The following is a 17,361-nucleotide window of genomic DNA, read 5'->3' as shown; positions in this document are numbered from 1 at the left end:
TTTTTACATATCAACTTGCTAACAATTCTCAGTCGTTTCCCACTGCCTTTGTTTTCTGAACTGAAAATCCGAACAAGTTTTGAAAGGCCGAACGAGAAGCCGAAGTGAAATTCGAACCGAAGGTGAAGGCGAACTCCGAAAGAAACACGATCTTAATTTTCATCAATGCACGCATAGTCTTTTCTCAAAGGCTAATTCGCAATTCTAATTTTCTGTCATAGCTGAATTGCTTAAATCCGATTTCCAATCATAACGTTAAAATCTAGTTGAACCTTCGAGGCAAACTTTTTTCAAGTTAAACAGTCTTACTCGATCACAGTGTTCAAGATCCTCTCAATCAAGTTAAACTGAAAATGTAATCGGTCGCAGTCGAAGTAACAATGGGGGAAGACGTGCGCTAAAGTCGATGAGTAACTGATGAACACCGAAAGACCTTTTGATGAAAAGCCGAAGTATAAACGAAGCCGATAGTGACAACCTAAAGAAGCGACGAAGAAGAAACGATCCAAACCGAAAATATGCCGAACAGCGTTCGATTGAAAGAAAAAACCTAGAGAAGAAGATTTGGAGAAGGGACCTTGTTGAAGTCCTAAATGTAATAACTTTCCTAAATGTAATAAAGTCCTAAATGTAATAACATTTGGTCCTAAATGTAATAAAGCCCTAAATGTAATAACGTTCGGTCCTAAATGTAATAAGCCTCCTATGCAATCGTTTAACTGCGCTAACATTGAGATGTTAAAGTGACAGCTGTTGCACCAAAGAATCCTCTGACCAATATTTATGGAATATTGCGGGCTCACTGATATTAATCAGCGGCTTTTTATTTGTTAAAGACGTAGGTTGAGAAGCATTGGCTACAAAACCTTATTCTAATACTGATGTGCTTTTGGCATCAAATTGACGGACGCAAAAGCAACGAGAACGTTGACTAATAGCTCTCTCTATATCATTGGCTCAGACTCCTAAGTGTAACAGATTTTGACGAAATACTTCTGTCCTCAGCGCTGAAGTTAACACTTGATGAACCAAATTACAAGGAAAAAGAAGTCCACTGACTTATACGTTAGACAAATTCTGGGCTCAGAAGCACATTTTTTGTACTGTCTTCCCTTGCCAGATTTGTACGGGTTTGCATAAGATATATTCATATGCGTTATTGACCGAACGTGAGCTCAAAATGGCTATATATTGGCCGAGTTCTTTTTTTTTTTTGCGTTTTTATGGACTGAGACGAAGTCACGGTCCATAAAAAAGTAGAAAAAGAACGAGGCTAATATCCAGTAATCTTGGCCATACAAGAGAGTTTATATTCTCTTGGCTAAATCATTAAAGGATTCATTGTATAGCAAAAGATTTCGCTTTGATAAGAATCAAGAATGGCCTGTTTATTTCGAGAGCTGATAGTGAAAGCCAACTGTGTTTGCAGCACAATAAACCCAAGAGGGTCGTTTATTTTTTCTATGTATATATGAAAATATTGTCCAAAAGTTACGAACTTTGTAAGTTTTCTTGCGTGGGATCAATACGGGGGATCCCGAACGGGCGAGGGTGGGCCCATCATGCCCGCTCAGGTAGCCAATCAGAACACAGGATTCACTTCATCTTGCCCGCGTGCGCTGCTAGCTATATGATAAAGTGACTTGCAGAGCAAGATATCGACTGACCAATGATATGTTATCCCATTTCACGATCACAGGTCTCGACATGTTGCCTTTTTCCACGCAAGAGTCAAATTGAACCATTGAGCTACACCATTCAACACATGATGGTCAGTTGGCGGTCTAATGAACCATTCATTTTTTTCCTTTAGCCCCTTATGACAGGTTCATCAGTTCTCGAACCGAAATATTAGGAAAACATACATTTTAAAGTTGATCTCAAGTTTATATTTCATTTTTTATCTTCACCTCTTCTCCCCGCCGTGAGGGGATAAAATGAATAGATAAATAGATGAATGAAAAAGGAAAGCTCAACAGTTTCTACTTATAGTCATATGGTACATGAACTGATTACTGAGGTGGAGTAAAGCCATAGAGGGCTGGAAATGCAACACCCCAGGTTCAAAATTGAATAAATCAGGATAGTCATTCTTAAAAATGAACTCAAATGCTTCATTAGAATCAATCGACACTGAATAACATTGATGTGCAAAATTTCAATAACGCTACTGATAATAATAATTTTCTTTTGGAATAACATGTGACACAGCGAAATCATTCAAACTGCTCTAAAATGGTACATCACTTCTAAAGACTTTAACACGAACGATAACATCAACAATAGCATGCTAGTTCATCCTCAATTGTAGTCAATTTCTTTTCCAAAAAATCTTAATGGTTACGTACCAATCGATTCCATCCTATTGAGCTTCCAGCCAAGCACTAGCCCACTTTGGGCTGGAAATGATTTTCTTCAACTCGATCAATAAACCGCTGTAAGGACCATACTTCGACTGCTGATATTTCTTATGTCTAGCAAGTAAAAAGACGCTGATTGATATCAGCGGGCCCATAATGTGACATGTATACTGGTCAGCGGTTTTTTTTAGCAACAGCGGTCGCTAACATATCAATGTGGATGTCCGCCATAACAACAATGCACTGCAGGAGATAAACTATTGCATTAGAGGCTTATTACATTTAGGACTAAATGTTATTACATTTAGGACTTTATTACATTTAGGACTTTATTACATTTAGGACAGTTATTACATTTAGGACTTCAACAGACCTCGCCCAACCCTCAAGGGGACCCGCAAACTAAGCTTTAACTACTAGCCGAATCAGAAGTGTGACAACTTTTAGCAGAATTTGGATTTTATGGTTTGACCAGTGCACTATCTATTAACCCTTTTTTTCATCCCAACTCACAAAGAATCTTACTAACCAGCTGGACATCAGCGTCTTGTAACTGTTCTGTTCCCAGCCTTCGCGTATACAGCAGAAAGGAAGAGAAGAAAAAACCCAATAAAGCGTCGGCCCTTTTCTTCACCACGCTTTCCCGTCCATAAGCGAGTTGTACCGGTAACAAGAGTCAGCACTTGTCTTGTGATGATGGACTGGACCATATGGAAAGGAATGGCAAGGACTGGAGCGGGTCGTACTGGACTGCATGGAACTGGACGCTGATTTTTGGACTAAATACACAATGAACTGGACTCTTCTGAAATGAATTGAGAGGGACTTAGGTTATGTGATTTGGATTAGATGGACTACAATGGACTAGAATGGACTGAGCGGTGTTTGGACTGGAGCGTGTCATACAAGTCTAAATGAGAAAGATATTGTGGATATTTAAATGAAATAAATAATGCGTAAAAACATCGTGGCCCCTTGTGAAGGTGAAAACATTGCAAAATAATTATATTCTGAGTTAGCAACCATTGCACATGTCAGAAGAACTGACTAGGAATTTTATGTTAGACACTTTTTACTGACACATTGCAAAACTTGGTTGGTTAGCATGCGATAAATTAAGTGATTTTTTCAGAGTAACCTTCGGGAGTAACAAGATTGGAAAAACTGTCACCTTCACATCTTTACATAAGTGTTTTTATTGTCAATTCTCTTCTCTATACATTTCTTAAGAAAAACGTGTTTAACTATCATGAGCTTCGTTTGTTGGTGATTATTTCATTTCTTGTTATGTGTGTGACCTTAATTTATGATTAAGGGGTGATATAATATAATGTCAATAATCCCTCAGTTTTCAAGATTACCAAAAAAATTACTTTTGTGTGAGAACGAAGCCCCCTTCATATTGTCAAATATCAGTTTCATCTGGAGTCATGGTGAGTAAACATCGAGGCGCACCTTAATTTTCCCTTGCGAAATTTGGAAAATCTTTTGAAGAGTAAAATTAAATTTAAACATTTGCAGGTTATCGCTTCATTTGAAGCCCAGAAAAGAAGCAAACAAACAGGCAAGTTAAATCTTATGGCTTATTATAACCCTTTAGTCTAAAATATCAGAAATTTACAAACCTTTGATTAAAAACCGTACCACTGACATTTTTACCATTCAGATGTTTCGATTAAAAAGAAAAAAAAAACAGAAGTGTGAACTTAATTTTTCACTTTTCATAACGAGCGGTTAACTCTTGTAGTCTAAAAAGTGATTAAAATGTAACTTCTCCCTATATTATTCATACTTTATCCAGTAAACAGAAAGTGAGAATATTCAAATTTATCTCCTAGATGTTGTTATCTTCATATGATATCAAATTCTTGTAACTACTTGGAAGGACATATTTGGCAGCTAAAGGGGAGAATTGACGATCTGATATTGGAATTTAAGGGTCGAGACGAAGGAATTCTCGGAATCTGCCAAGAAAGTCGATCGAAATATTTCCTTAATTCACTCGTCATCTCTATATTACGCACAATGTTTAAAACTAGTACCTCTATGAACAAGCTTTAGATATACTCACTATCAAAATTAATATGCATTACTCAAAACACTGAGTTTCGCTTCAAACTTGTAACTAATTAAAATTTAAGAGCACGAACCACACTTTCTCTTAATTGTTAACGCGGAATTTCAGCAAAGAAGACGAAAGATTAGAAATGGTACTCCGCGCGGTAAAGTTTCCGCACAGCCCCGTGCCATTATAAAACAAATCTGTTTTCCCAATGGAAATGTATTGTTTTTGTAATTGTTTTCTCTGTTTAAGAACTGAATGCATAATGTAGGATGGGACTGTGCGGAAATTTTACCCTCGGCGCGACAACAGTTTCAAAGAAGAATTTAAAAGAAGCCAATTTTGCAAAAAAAAAATTACGCAATAGAATTTCTACTGCTAAGTTATTGACAGCTTCTGGGCGGAAATACGAGAGACTGGAAAGAATTAAAGGATTTAATAAAACGAAGCTTCGTCGAGCCCTTCTTGAATTTGTAAATGGCTCAGCTGCTTTTAGAATTAGTTTACACAGTTTTACTTGTTTCTATAAGCGTCGATAAACACTTACCTGCTTCCGTTCGTTGCCAGAAATGATACGTGATGTTAAGTTTGACAAAACGAGAAACGAAAGAGGGCTTCCAAGGGAGAAAACACTGTGTAAGGGCAAAAATTGTGAGAAGAATTGATCACTGACGTAGAATTTCTCTAAGCTTGTGATAATTTCAAAAGTGCGCCTTTTAAACCTTATGCGTGCACGTGGGTTGTTGAGCTCTTCCCTGAATGGCTCGTCTAACTGCACGGGTTTTTAGCGCGCACGATTTTTCTAATTAGCACTATTCATTAGTGGCACATTTTGTTGTGGTAAACGCAAACGGCAAATTAACATCTGCGTTACCTCATTTTTCTTCCAAGACAAAATACAGAGGGGCCTCGCAAGTGATACTGCGGTATTCCCACTTAGTGTTTCTTTCCTTTTACGTTCCTAATTACATTTTTGTGTTTTTGCACGCATATTTTTCTTATTGTTTTCGCATTCTTTTCACTCACGGCGATTTGTATTCTGTTAGATTTTTTCGCATAATTCTGCTTTGTTTAATTTCATTCGTAAAAGTCTCTCAGAAAAAAATTGAACATTGGATCAGAGTGCATTAGGTTAACATCGATTCCTTCGCCGCTATCATCTTTTAGTTTTTCCGTCCTTCATGCTCGCAAGTCACACAACGTTTGTAAGTGTCTTTCCTTGTCCGATCGCATTTCCTCTGCTGTTTTGCGTTTTCCTATTCCATCTACTTTGTAGTAACTTGTAACTATTTGTTCCTTTTAGCAACCATGATCAACCGTAATGTAAATAAATCTTAAAGTGTTCGCATGTTGAAACCTGACTTTGTTGGCAGTCACACAAAGAGTACAAAAGTTTTGCACAAAATGCAGAAACTGAAAGGGAAGAAACAAAATATCAATTTTTGTCGTAGTCGTTTGTCGTGGGTTATTGAGCTCTTCCTTGAATGACTCGTCTAACTGCACGGGTTTTTAGCCCGCACGATTTTTCTAATTAGCACCATTCATTAGAGGCACATTTTATTATGTAACGCAAACGGCATATTAACATCTGGGTTCTCCCATTTTTCTTCCAAGACGAAAAACAGAAGTGTCTCCCAATTAGTACAAAAGTTTTGCACAAAATGCAGAAACCGAAAGGGAAGTAACAAAACTTCAATATTTGTCGTAGTCGTTCGCGTTAAAATGATCCCTCCATCAAAATAGCAAAATATGATGTGAAATAAGCCATAGTTTTTTTTCTTTTTCAAGCGCTTTAAATATTTTCCTGTTTAGTCACGGCTGAAATTATTTTAAAACGATCCGACAGGCCTCAGTTGTTCAAAGGCTAGGTGGTGCTATTTATCGGATAAATCGCTATCCGGTGGTTAAGTGTTTACCAAATATACACGCTATTTTAAGAGCTTTATTTGCATGAAACTTTTAGACTTTCTAATAGCGCGAGGTTCACATCTTTGAGTGTTTTCTTAGTGCTTTAGATCGTTTATTACATGCGGCTATGAGTGCCAAGGCTTTTTGGCAATAATAGTGGAAGTTGGAATTGTTGGTGAAGTTAAGAGACGTTGTAATAACTGGCAGTGGTACATTAAACAAGACGCTATTGAGATCCAAGATTCTGGTACTCTTCTCTCAGCTTGTTCAGTTGTTCAAGCTATCTGCCCCCTTAACGTCCCAATACTTTAATGCAACTTAGGACTCCTGCCAAGTTGTGTAGTTTTTATGCCGTTTTACGCAAGTATCAACCATCGATCATACAAACAAAATGTTAGGTACACATCAGGTAATCACATCTTGCCCTGGCTTGTTCCTCCGCTTCCAATACAAATTGTCTACAGGATCGTCTTGCTTGTTTCAGTTCGTTTTTTTGCTTAAAGAACTCTATCATAAGGTTAGTAGAGGCTTAAAGAAAGATTGTTATACGTAGATACTGGACACATTAATGAGATGGGAGCCCCTTCGCGTAGATTCCAACCTCAGATTTCTACGAAATGACTCGGAGAAGATTCGTGTAGCGATTTAGGGATCTAGCAATTTATTGACTTTCAATACAATAGGTTTATAGTATTTGGTAGCTCAACTGTGGAAGATTTCCTCTTCATATACGTTTGATATATATTTCCTGCTCGTAAACAAGGGAACCAAAGGAGGAGGTCAAGTATTCCATTTTCGCTAGATTTTAAATAAAAGGGAGTACCTTTGCTACAGAAACTATAACTAAGAATAACAATTTTTTGTATGTTTTCCTTTTTGCCAGAGAAGCAATGTCACAAAGCTTGATTAAAACTGGGCATAAAAGCTTTCTTTTCGGAATTTTCATACTTTTTACAACAAACCGTAACAAGAAGAAGAGTTTTGTTTGTGAAGTAAAGCTCCTCTAACTCCAGTCAAAAGTTTGTTCGGTGCTCTCAGTGATTTTTGTACACAACGAGGGCAGATTTGTCCAATTTTAAGATTGTTGGATATCTTGAGATAGATCTCTAATCAAATGTGTCTGGAGTTTAGACGTCAGTGCCTTGTCATCAGATGATGAAGAATTGGAATCAGAGACGTTTTACACTTCTCCTCTCCGTTTCCCAGTTCGTAGACATGTACCCAAAATAGACAGGGAGATTTTTACTCTCCATTTAGAATTATTTGCTACTTTGTTTAATTTATCTTTTGGATCGTGTGTTGTGATCGTGGCAGTAATCTGACCGCACTTGCAAAAGTAATGCGCTCATTTGCGAGTCATTCGCTAAGTTGTGTAAGTAGAGCGGAACGTATACTGTGAAAAAAATTGTTTTGGTTAACCCACAACTTTGGGTCCTAGGAATACGCTGTTCTTGGGTATAAAATTCATTTAAAAAAGAGATCAGCCTTGCACTCGAGCTCTTGAAACAATTACAGATTTCCGTTTCGCAAATGACACATTTCTGTTTCGCATATTACAGATTTCGAGTTTATTTTGCAAATTACAAATTTTGATTTCGTTTCGTTTCGCAAATCACAGTAAGCTCTCCTTACGAATCAACAAGAAATAAACAACAGTTTGATGATGACATCAAAGCAGCTGAGGCAACGCTGCATGCGGACGCCGAACGAGAGCTCTGAAATATTAGAGAAGTTTTACGTACAGGCATTCAAAATTTTAGGTACTGAAAATTTGCTCACTTGTTTGTAATTTCTCCTCCAAAAGTTTTCTGCGGTCTGTGGTAGAAGAGACATAAGAGGCAAGTTTGATCTGCTTCATTGCTGCAGCTTTCTTGCATAAATCGAACAGTTCTGCTTTTTTTTCTTTCCTTTCCGCCTTCACTCGATTGAATTCCTCTCTCCCACAAATAATTTTTTATCCTCCCACGTTAAGCTTCGATTAATTTTCGCCCATTTTCACCACCACGTCACTTATTCTTTATACCGATGAGAGAGACTTCTCACTTGGCTTTTTTTTCACGCCGTAATTTCGGCACCAGATCACTGAATCGCGAGAACTCGGAAATGGCGTTTTTCTTGCGTTGAACGCAATAATTTGCCCTCGGTGTTTCCATTCTCAGAATTTTCAAACCCTGGCGATTTTTAGTTGCTTTATGGCAGATGACAGCCACAAAGTTTTTGACATACATGTGCACAGCTATTAAACCTTTTCGTTAAAGCTATTTTTTTCGCTTCGTTCTTGATGCCGTTGCAATCTTCGATTCACCTTGTCTTGATCGCGGTTATTCAAGGGCTGTCCAGATCCTTTTTCAAAAGAGTAATACTGTACATAACCTTCTCATCCTCCTCTTGGCTCGGCCTCTAACAGGGTTTCGAGAATCCTAGGGTTTTGAGTATCCCACTGTGACAGCATTAGTAACAACCGAACTACGAAGCCAAAACTTTAGAGACAGGGAAATTTTAGAAGAAGCGGAGGTGGGAAGGGGTTAAGCACTTCATTGGCATGAAATTGTTGGTCTTTCTACTAGAACAAGGTTCCTATATGTGCGTGTTTTCTTTTCAGCTTCTCTTTCATTCATGTGAAATAATAATAATAATAATAATAATAATAATAATGGTGAAATAGAAACTTCACGGGAGTTGATTGTTATATGGGTATAACGAGTGCACACTAATGAGCACGGGAAGATTTTTGTTGCAGCGTCTTTACGTTTCAATCACTATATATCTAAATGTGTCTCGGTATATACAAGTAGAAAAGAAACATTTGAGGTTGAAATGTCCCCATGTGAAGTCTATTTTTACTTTCATTTCTAAGCATTTCAAGCAGACTATTATCACAGTTTACTTTTTTGTCCTAAAAGGCTTACAAGAGAGAAACTTTTCTTATCCGATATCAGATTGTTAATTAAGGGTAACTTTTTATCAGAAAAAGATGTGTGCTCGTGGTAACTGAAAAACATTTGGAGCCTAAGAATTAGGCTAAAACTCATGATACTTTATTACTAAACCGCATTGAGGTGAATCTGACGTAACAATCATGGCAGCGGTTGGTCACGCTGCGAAAAGCCCCCGCTTCTCTGTGACTTTGTTGGCTCCATGTATCGCGTTTTTTATGATGACCGAATCAACTCCCCAAGAAACGTCCTGGAAACCTGGAAGCACCGAACAAACAAACAAACAAACTTTGAAACATTATTTTTACAAGTATCTATCACAAACTGACACCTGTCAATTAGAGAGCACGTAAGAAAAAAAAGCGCACGTACACTTTTGAGAAACAACTAAATTAGTTTGGCAAGGATTGTCACGACATTGTTTTCTTCAAAAACAGTCAATGATCTTATGAAAAGTATTATTCACTCTAATCGACGATTAATTCATGTACGAAGATTAACCTCTGTTCATTAAGTAAACGGCGAGGAAAGTAATTGTAAGTAAATTCAAATTTTTTATTTTCGAAGTTGTGAGGGTTTGCTCGTATGTTTCTTGCAATGGCGCGTGTAAATCTGGTCTTTCCTCCATGAAAACTATATTCGAATGGTACACTCCAACGAAACACAAGGGGACTCAATGCGGCCTTTTCTCATTGAATTCCTTCAGTTTCTGTTGTGCAATTTAAGGTTAAAATGTCCAAATTGAACAGACTTGGAAAGACTCACCGAGAGCGTACGTTTGTTGTAGAACTTAAATTTAAACTTCGCTCGCCCTTTCACTACGAACAAATTGTTTGAGAAAATTCAGATATTAAGTGAATGAGAGTTCCATCGATTAGTTCAACTGTAACCAAATACTTCACGTTTTAACTCTCTAGGTGCTTTCTGTGAACGATTAAAATTAATTGCAGACGGTTTTTAGGCCGCTTGTCAACCAAAGTAATGGCACTATTGCTTATACAAGTTAATCCTGAAAGCAATATTTTTCTGTCAACCAAAGTGATTTGAGAGAGAGAAAAGAGAGGGTTAATAAGTTATTTATCGGCTTGAGGTAATGACGGATGTCTTTGGTTAAAAATACTGCCCAACCGGAAAGATGAGATATATTTATGAAAAATGGCAACGAAAGTAGGGATGTACTTGGCTACTTACGAAAGCGTTACCATTGCCCGAGGGCAGAGATAGGAAAATACTGACTGGGTAAAGAACCAACCAGATTGGAGGATTCGTTACCGCACCCTCTGAAAAAAAACAGTTATCAGACGAAATTTGGACCTCAAGCTGAAAGAACACATAGACCGGTTTACGGTAAAGTCGCCCGAAAGTCAACTCGCCCGAAGTCATGTTGCCCGAAACCAGAATCATGTTGCCCGAAACCAGAATCATGTTGCCCGAAATTCATAGTCATATCGCCCGAAATCCTATGTCATGTCGCCTGAAATTTTATCGAGTGTTTAAACTTGAAGAAAAGTAACATCTTAAGTAAATCGCAATGAATAAACTCGTAAAATGTTGACTCGTGAAACTCGTGTTGTTCGTTTCGCTGTCGTTTGATATCACGGAGATAGTAGTCCTAAAATAGATCACGAAAAAAAAAATGGTACAGTATGGTTCTAATTGTTGTTGTTTTATCTGTGGAAGCATTCTGTTTTGAACGAAGGTTCACATCGCCACGACTGGAACATTGGAAAACGCCGCCATCTTGAATACAGCACATGCTCAAGAATCATCACATTGTTGCCAAGCAAGATTGTAACGTTGCGGTAAATTCAGACACGCATTAATGCAAACATATTTATTGCTAGCAACTACAAGCGAGGACGATACCAGTCCCGCAGATACGACGCTGCCAAAAGCCGCAATCCTCGCACTGAAGGGCTTGCTGGGGTGGTCGAACTTCATTTCCGCACTCGATACAGGGATGAAGGCTCATTGTATAATTCTTTTGCGTACGCGTAACGATCGCGTGTTTCAGGTAGCTGATTATCTCGGAATGAGCCGGCTATTATTAATTTAACCTCTTTATATATGGTTAACCGAATCAAAATTTACATGCGATCGGCCGAGGAAACAAGGAACAACTGAACAAGTCGCGATAATTTACGCCGCGTCTGATCCTAAGGGGAATGATGCTAACTCGCTTTGTTCGCGTTGTTAACAATAAGCAAAAAAAACCGCTGTAAAAGTTTCAGGTTGTTTTTTATACGATAAATCAAACTAAAAGAACTTGATGTATTTTTCTGATATGTGTGAAAAATTCTGATGACCGAGAGTGTTCCTCTTTTAATTACTAGAATCTGTACTGTAGAATGAGCAGTTTAGTTCATAGCAACGAACAACGCTGAAATGAACAGCGATATTTAAGTCTTTGTTTTACTTCATATTCGCATAGGATAGAAGACGAAAACATTTTACTAGTCAACATTTTACGAGTTTATTCCTTGCGATTGTTACTTTTCTTCAATCTTTACTGTAGAATGAACAGTTTAGTTTATAGCAACGATTAACGCTGAAACGAACAGCGATATTTGAGTCTTTGGTTAACTTCATATTCGCATAGGTTAGCGGACGAAAACATTTTACGAGTTAACATTTTACAAGTTTATTCCTTACGATTGTTACTTTTCTTCAAGATTAAACACTCGATAAAATTTCGGGCGACATGACTTGGGATTTCGGGCGACATGACTCTGATTCCGGGCGACTTGACCGATTACCCAAAGACCACGTTGCCTTGGAAACGATTTCTTCTTTGTCGAGTGCGCCACTCGAATGATGAACGGAGCTGGTTTAACATCCAGCGACTACAACGTTGTGGAGATATTCATCTTAATTAAGGCTGGATAAAGTTTCCCCGTAGAGAATGTGAGAAGAGCGTTCGAAATAATCAGAATGCAATAATATGCTCTGATGTGGCCCATGGATTCACGCAAAGTGCCGCAACATGTCGACATCGACTTCTAAATATTTTCTTGAACGACCAGCAATCAAAAGGATTGTATGCTAAGTTCTCTACCGAGATTTGGGGACTCATTTTTCCTTGAGGATGAAGAAATAATAACTACTGGAGGAAACTATGCAAATAAGCTTCTTCTACAACCTAATGCAAATGAGATGAAGAACACACAATTTCACTCCCAGGAGAAAAAAGCGCTAAAAGTAACGAAGAAATACAAAACACTCGAGATTCTTGCAGTAGAGGCTAGACTCGGCGACAACGAAGTCATTTTCCTTGGGATATACCGACCCCCAAAGTAGTCGGATCACGAACTAGACGCACATTATTTAAAACGTATAGAGGAGGAACTGAATGACGTTTGCATGCGGGCTTCCTTCAAGAAACATATATTTATTTTTACTGGTGATCTGAACCTGGACAGCAGAGAAGGGAAAACACTTACCGACTTAGAAGAAGTGCATGGAATGCAATGTTTAATTACCAAGCCGACGAGGATTACGTCGACATCAGACTGAGAAACGAACGTCATTTTGACCAACAAACCCAACATTTTCAGGATGTGAGGCTCTTTTAACACAGAGACAAGTGATTACCACCTCATTTATGGAATTTTAAAGCAATCTGCATAACAGCATAGACGAAAGACGACACGGTCCGTTTAATGAGGACTTGGGAAATACTCCCTAGACTGTTGGAGAAACATTCGATACCATCGAGGACAAGTCTAATATTTTGCCTCACCTTACATATTATGATATTGTATAGCACTTTTGCAAATCATCCGAAAAGAAGAAAATGGAAAGATTTCAAGAGCGGGCACTCAGAGCAATCTTTAAATCTAAATCGGAGACCTATAGCGAGCCCCCAACAAGAGCAGGTCTACGAAGTCTGTACCGACAAAACACCGCCATTTTCATGTATAAAGTGAAAAACGGACTTATGCCAACTTATACAACAGAAATATTTAATACTGCCCCGAAATGATATAATCTGAGGAACGCTGATTTCAATATTCGATGCTTTCGCACAGTAGACATTTTCTACGACACTTTGGACCCCATCTTTGGAATAAATTAGAGCAAAGTGATGGAGAGAATCTTAAGTTGATGAGTTTTAAAAACAGTATTAAGAGCAAAGACCTATCACTCTTAATAATAATTGTAAAACTGTAATATATGCTGCTTGGCCGCTTTGAGGTTTACATTTTATATATATTTGATACCTTCTAAGCTTATTTCACTAAATTCTTATACTTCACTCACTTAATTATTTATCTATCTATTCTATACATTATGAATTAAAGTGTTAATAATTTTAACTTTATCTAGGTATATTTTAATGCGTAAACAGTGTCCCCAATTAGTTTTCTTCAAGCTAAATACTATTGAAACTTTAAGAAAGAACTTCATTCATTCATTCAAGTGTGTTACTAAAGAAAACTGTCAAAATGTTGCGCTGACCTCTTCCTCAAGTAAGCCAGCATCCTTTTTACTTCTTGAGCTATGTCGACAATGTTGGACTTAAAATGTACGACCTCTAACTCACTAAGGTCATAAAAGCATTCAGCAAAACGCAGCTTCATAACGAGGCGAATTTTAAATAGCCTTTTCGTATCATGTTGGGTATCGTTGGAAGACGGCGTCGTCAGAGGGAATGATAAACTCTGGAGAATGACAATGTCCTCTTCGCTTGTATTCCAATATCGTGCGATTTCCCCTTCTGTATCGTTCGAAAGCAATTCTTTATTGGCGCTCACTATGGAACTAGATCTAGTGAGCTCTTGGCAACTTATATAATTGGGACAATTATCAAAGATTTGTTGAGATAAAGTTGATCTTGACTCTGGATCAAGACTTTGAAGTGAAGTGTGAAGATCTTGAGACACCGCACCGAACTCTCTTTGCCAAAATTCCTTCCAGAAGACGTCGTCAGAGAGTTTAAATTCTTGCTTTTTTACATTCCTTTTAAAGTAAAAAGGTAGATATTCCAGTAACTTGGTTAACTTCGCTGAGAAATAGTTGCACATGAATTCAGTTAACGACGCGTTGGGAGACGTTACATTTGTTCTGACGTCTCTGTAATACTCAACTATAATCACGATGAAGAAATTGACCAAAAGTAGTCTCATCCAAATGACGAACGTATACATAAATAATAAACCAATTATCGAGTACTGAACTTTGTCATCAGTGAGGTTTACATTTCCACCTATACACATCTGAATAACAGTTACAAGGGCTCGATAGAAGGATGAAAATGATGATATTTTGATACCAAAAGCCAGATATTCAGCCAATGAGAACGCCACTAGCGAGGTAGTGAATACCGCAGCAAATGATACAAAGGAATCCAAGATCTTCTTAACGTCTTCGTCATTTGCCAGATTTGAGGATTAAGTTTCAGAAGCTTCAGCAAATGGAGCGTAGAAATGAGAATTAATATAGCTAGTAAATAATTCTCGACGTAACAAAGCTGGACCAAATGATCTGGACTGGAATGGTCAAAAGGATTTTTTATTACTCTCTTTACATAGAGACTTGTTTCATTTCCCTTCAACACCACAAGTACTGCCGCAGAAACTGAAGTAAACACTTGAAAAATCTTGATCCAGTTCCAGAACTGCACAAGATAGGCCTTGCCTTCTCCTACAAATTCTTTGACTTGCAAAAATATGATCAAAAGGGAAAATATGACAAACAGCAGTTGGTATACAGCGAAAAAGCCACTTGGAGCTCGATAAAGAGCCCATGTCTGCACGTCACGAGAAGTTACACTTCCACCAGTTGGTAACCTCTCGTAAAGATACCTGGCAAAGCTAAACAGTCTACTGGATGGTTCATGGACAGAGAACTCGATGAAAACCGCGGCAGTGAGTTTGTCGAGCCAGTTATTGTTTTGGAGATTGTCTATTATCTCCAAAGCCGATTTTTCATTGTAGCCAAGATAACAATGGTGACGAGAAAAGTGCGCCCACCTTCAGTTTCCCTGTTATATCTGGGGCACAGTACATTAAAGTTTGAATAGCGCGTAGTTCTTGAATGTCTTGAGTTGTTGATCGGAATATGCTCGTTTAAATAGCTAGGTAGTGCACCGTGGATTCGTTTAAACATTATCGACGCTTTGTCAATCTTACACTTCTCGTAAAAAGGAATCCATTTCAGTCTATTAAAGAGTTCTACGGATGGAGCATAAACTACAGCGTAAACTACAGAGCACACTTAGACCTAACAAGACAGTCAAACATAAACTACAGAGGGCGCTTAGAACTAAGAAAAGAATCATACATAGACTACAGAGTGCGCTTAGATCTAACAAGACAATCAAACATAAATTACAGAGCGCGCTTAGTAACAAAACAATCAAACGTAAGTTACAGAACGCGCCTAGAACTAACGAGACAATCAAACGTAAATTACAGAGCGCGCTTAGACCTAAAAAAACAATCAAACGTAAACTACAGAGCACGCTTAGACCTCACAAAACAATCAGGCATAAACTACAGAGCGCGCTTAGACCTAACAAAACAAACAAACATAACCAACAGAGCGCGCTTTGAACTAACAGAAGAATTAAACGCTGACGACAAAGCACGCGTAAAACTAACAAAACAATCAAATGTAAACTACAGAGCGCAGTTAGACCTAACAAAACAATCAAACGTAAACAACGGAGCGCGTTAGAACTAACAAAAGAATCAAACGTTAACTACAAAGCGCAGTTATAACTTACAAAGTACAAAGTACCCCTCACATATGGAGGACAGAGGTGGCAAAGGATTACTTGTTCTGCAATCTGTTGTAACTCTGACCCATTCTCCGCGTCCTTGCTTTATTTTCCTGGTGTCGGTGCACTTTGGTGACGTGTGCACGACGGGTATTTGTCAAAACGTACTCATAAAGCAATGAAGGAAAGGAGAACGCACCGCTGAGGGATACAATGGGCATCGAACGATTTTTATTAACGAGTTGCTGTGCATCAAAAAACGAACGAGCGAGTTTTTTTTATGCAAAGCAACGAGTGAATAAAAATCGTTCAAGCATTTTCCAGGGTGTAATGTTTTTATTTCATACTTACTGAGATTTTTTCTTACTGAAAGCAACACGCTTGTTGCCCTCCACTGTGAAGTACTATCGTTCATGTCTACGATTGGACGAACGATGTATTTTCAGTCGTTCGCTCAGTATGTACGAAATAAATTACGGTACTTTCAATGTTTTGAGAGTCAGATACCGTATCAACACTTTTTTGAGCATAAATCTTTCCAAATCCTGAATAATTACTATTTGTTATCAGAACGATTGTCTGCCGCAATCCTCAACCCTTAACAAAACGATCTATTTTTTTTGGTGAAAGAACGTTTCCTGTCCACGTAGAACGTTTGAAGTACTACCCTTCTGATCCCCTAACTCTATCAACTCGGACGTCGTCCAGTTTAAAAGTTCCATTTTCTAAAAAGCAACTGAAGTGGTTGCGTTAACAAATTTTTTAAGGGTTTAAGTAGTTCAGGAATTAAAAAATATTTATAAACTTCCATAGTTACAAAAGTGCCCTAAAAGTTACCAAAATGCCCTGCACAGTTACAAAAGTGCCTGTCACGTTACAGAAGTGCCCTCTTGTGTTACAAAAGTGCCTGAAAAAAGATAGAAATGTGCCCTTTCCTCCAGCTCTCTCTCTCTCTCTCTCTCTCTGTAACAATATGTGTGAGGGTTTGGGTGGAGTTAGCCTACGTGTAGCCGTACCCTCCCCCGATGGTGAAACGGAAGCGAGGGATGTGAGTTGCCTCGCTTTCGTTTCACCTTGGCGGGGGAAGGGTACGGCTACACGTAGGCTAGGGTGGAGTTGATTTATGAAAGCACCGGGTAGTACAGTTGGGGCCACACATCTTATCATCAAAACAATTTTTCATGACATTTTTCCACCAACATTTTCAACTCAAAATTTTGGTGAAGGATGGATGAATTATGCTTGTAGTATCAAGTAATTCAAGTTTTATTTTCAACATTTAAGTTTTGTTTTAAAAATCAAATTCTATGCACGCTTCGGTCAGGATTTCAAGTCTCCCATTCTGTCGCTTTAGGGTAGCTGTCCTGGGAAAAC

General features: G+C 38.2%; 1 long non-coding RNA gene across 1 annotated transcript; it reads right to left on the bottom strand.

Annotated features, from left to right (window-relative positions):
- Positions 1–2,801: 2,801 nt before the first annotated feature.
- Positions 2,802–5,106, bottom strand: LOC149041893 (uncharacterized). Its single transcript, XR_016179371.1, has 2 exons — positions 4,970–5,106; positions 2,802–3,165 (listed from the first exon to the last, which is right to left on the bottom strand). It is a non-coding gene; the product is annotated as an uncharacterized LOC149041893 (long non-coding RNA).
- Between the last annotated feature and the right edge of the window lie 12,255 nt (positions 5,107–17,361).

Source organism: Pocillopora damicornis, chromosome 8, assembly GCF_964200805.1.
Source record: "Pocillopora damicornis chromosome 8, jaPocDami1.2, whole genome shotgun sequence".
Classification (NCBI taxonomy): domain Eukaryota; kingdom Metazoa; phylum Cnidaria; class Anthozoa; order Scleractinia; family Pocilloporidae; genus Pocillopora; species Pocillopora damicornis.
This window is presented reverse-complemented; position numbering and strand designations above follow the sequence as displayed.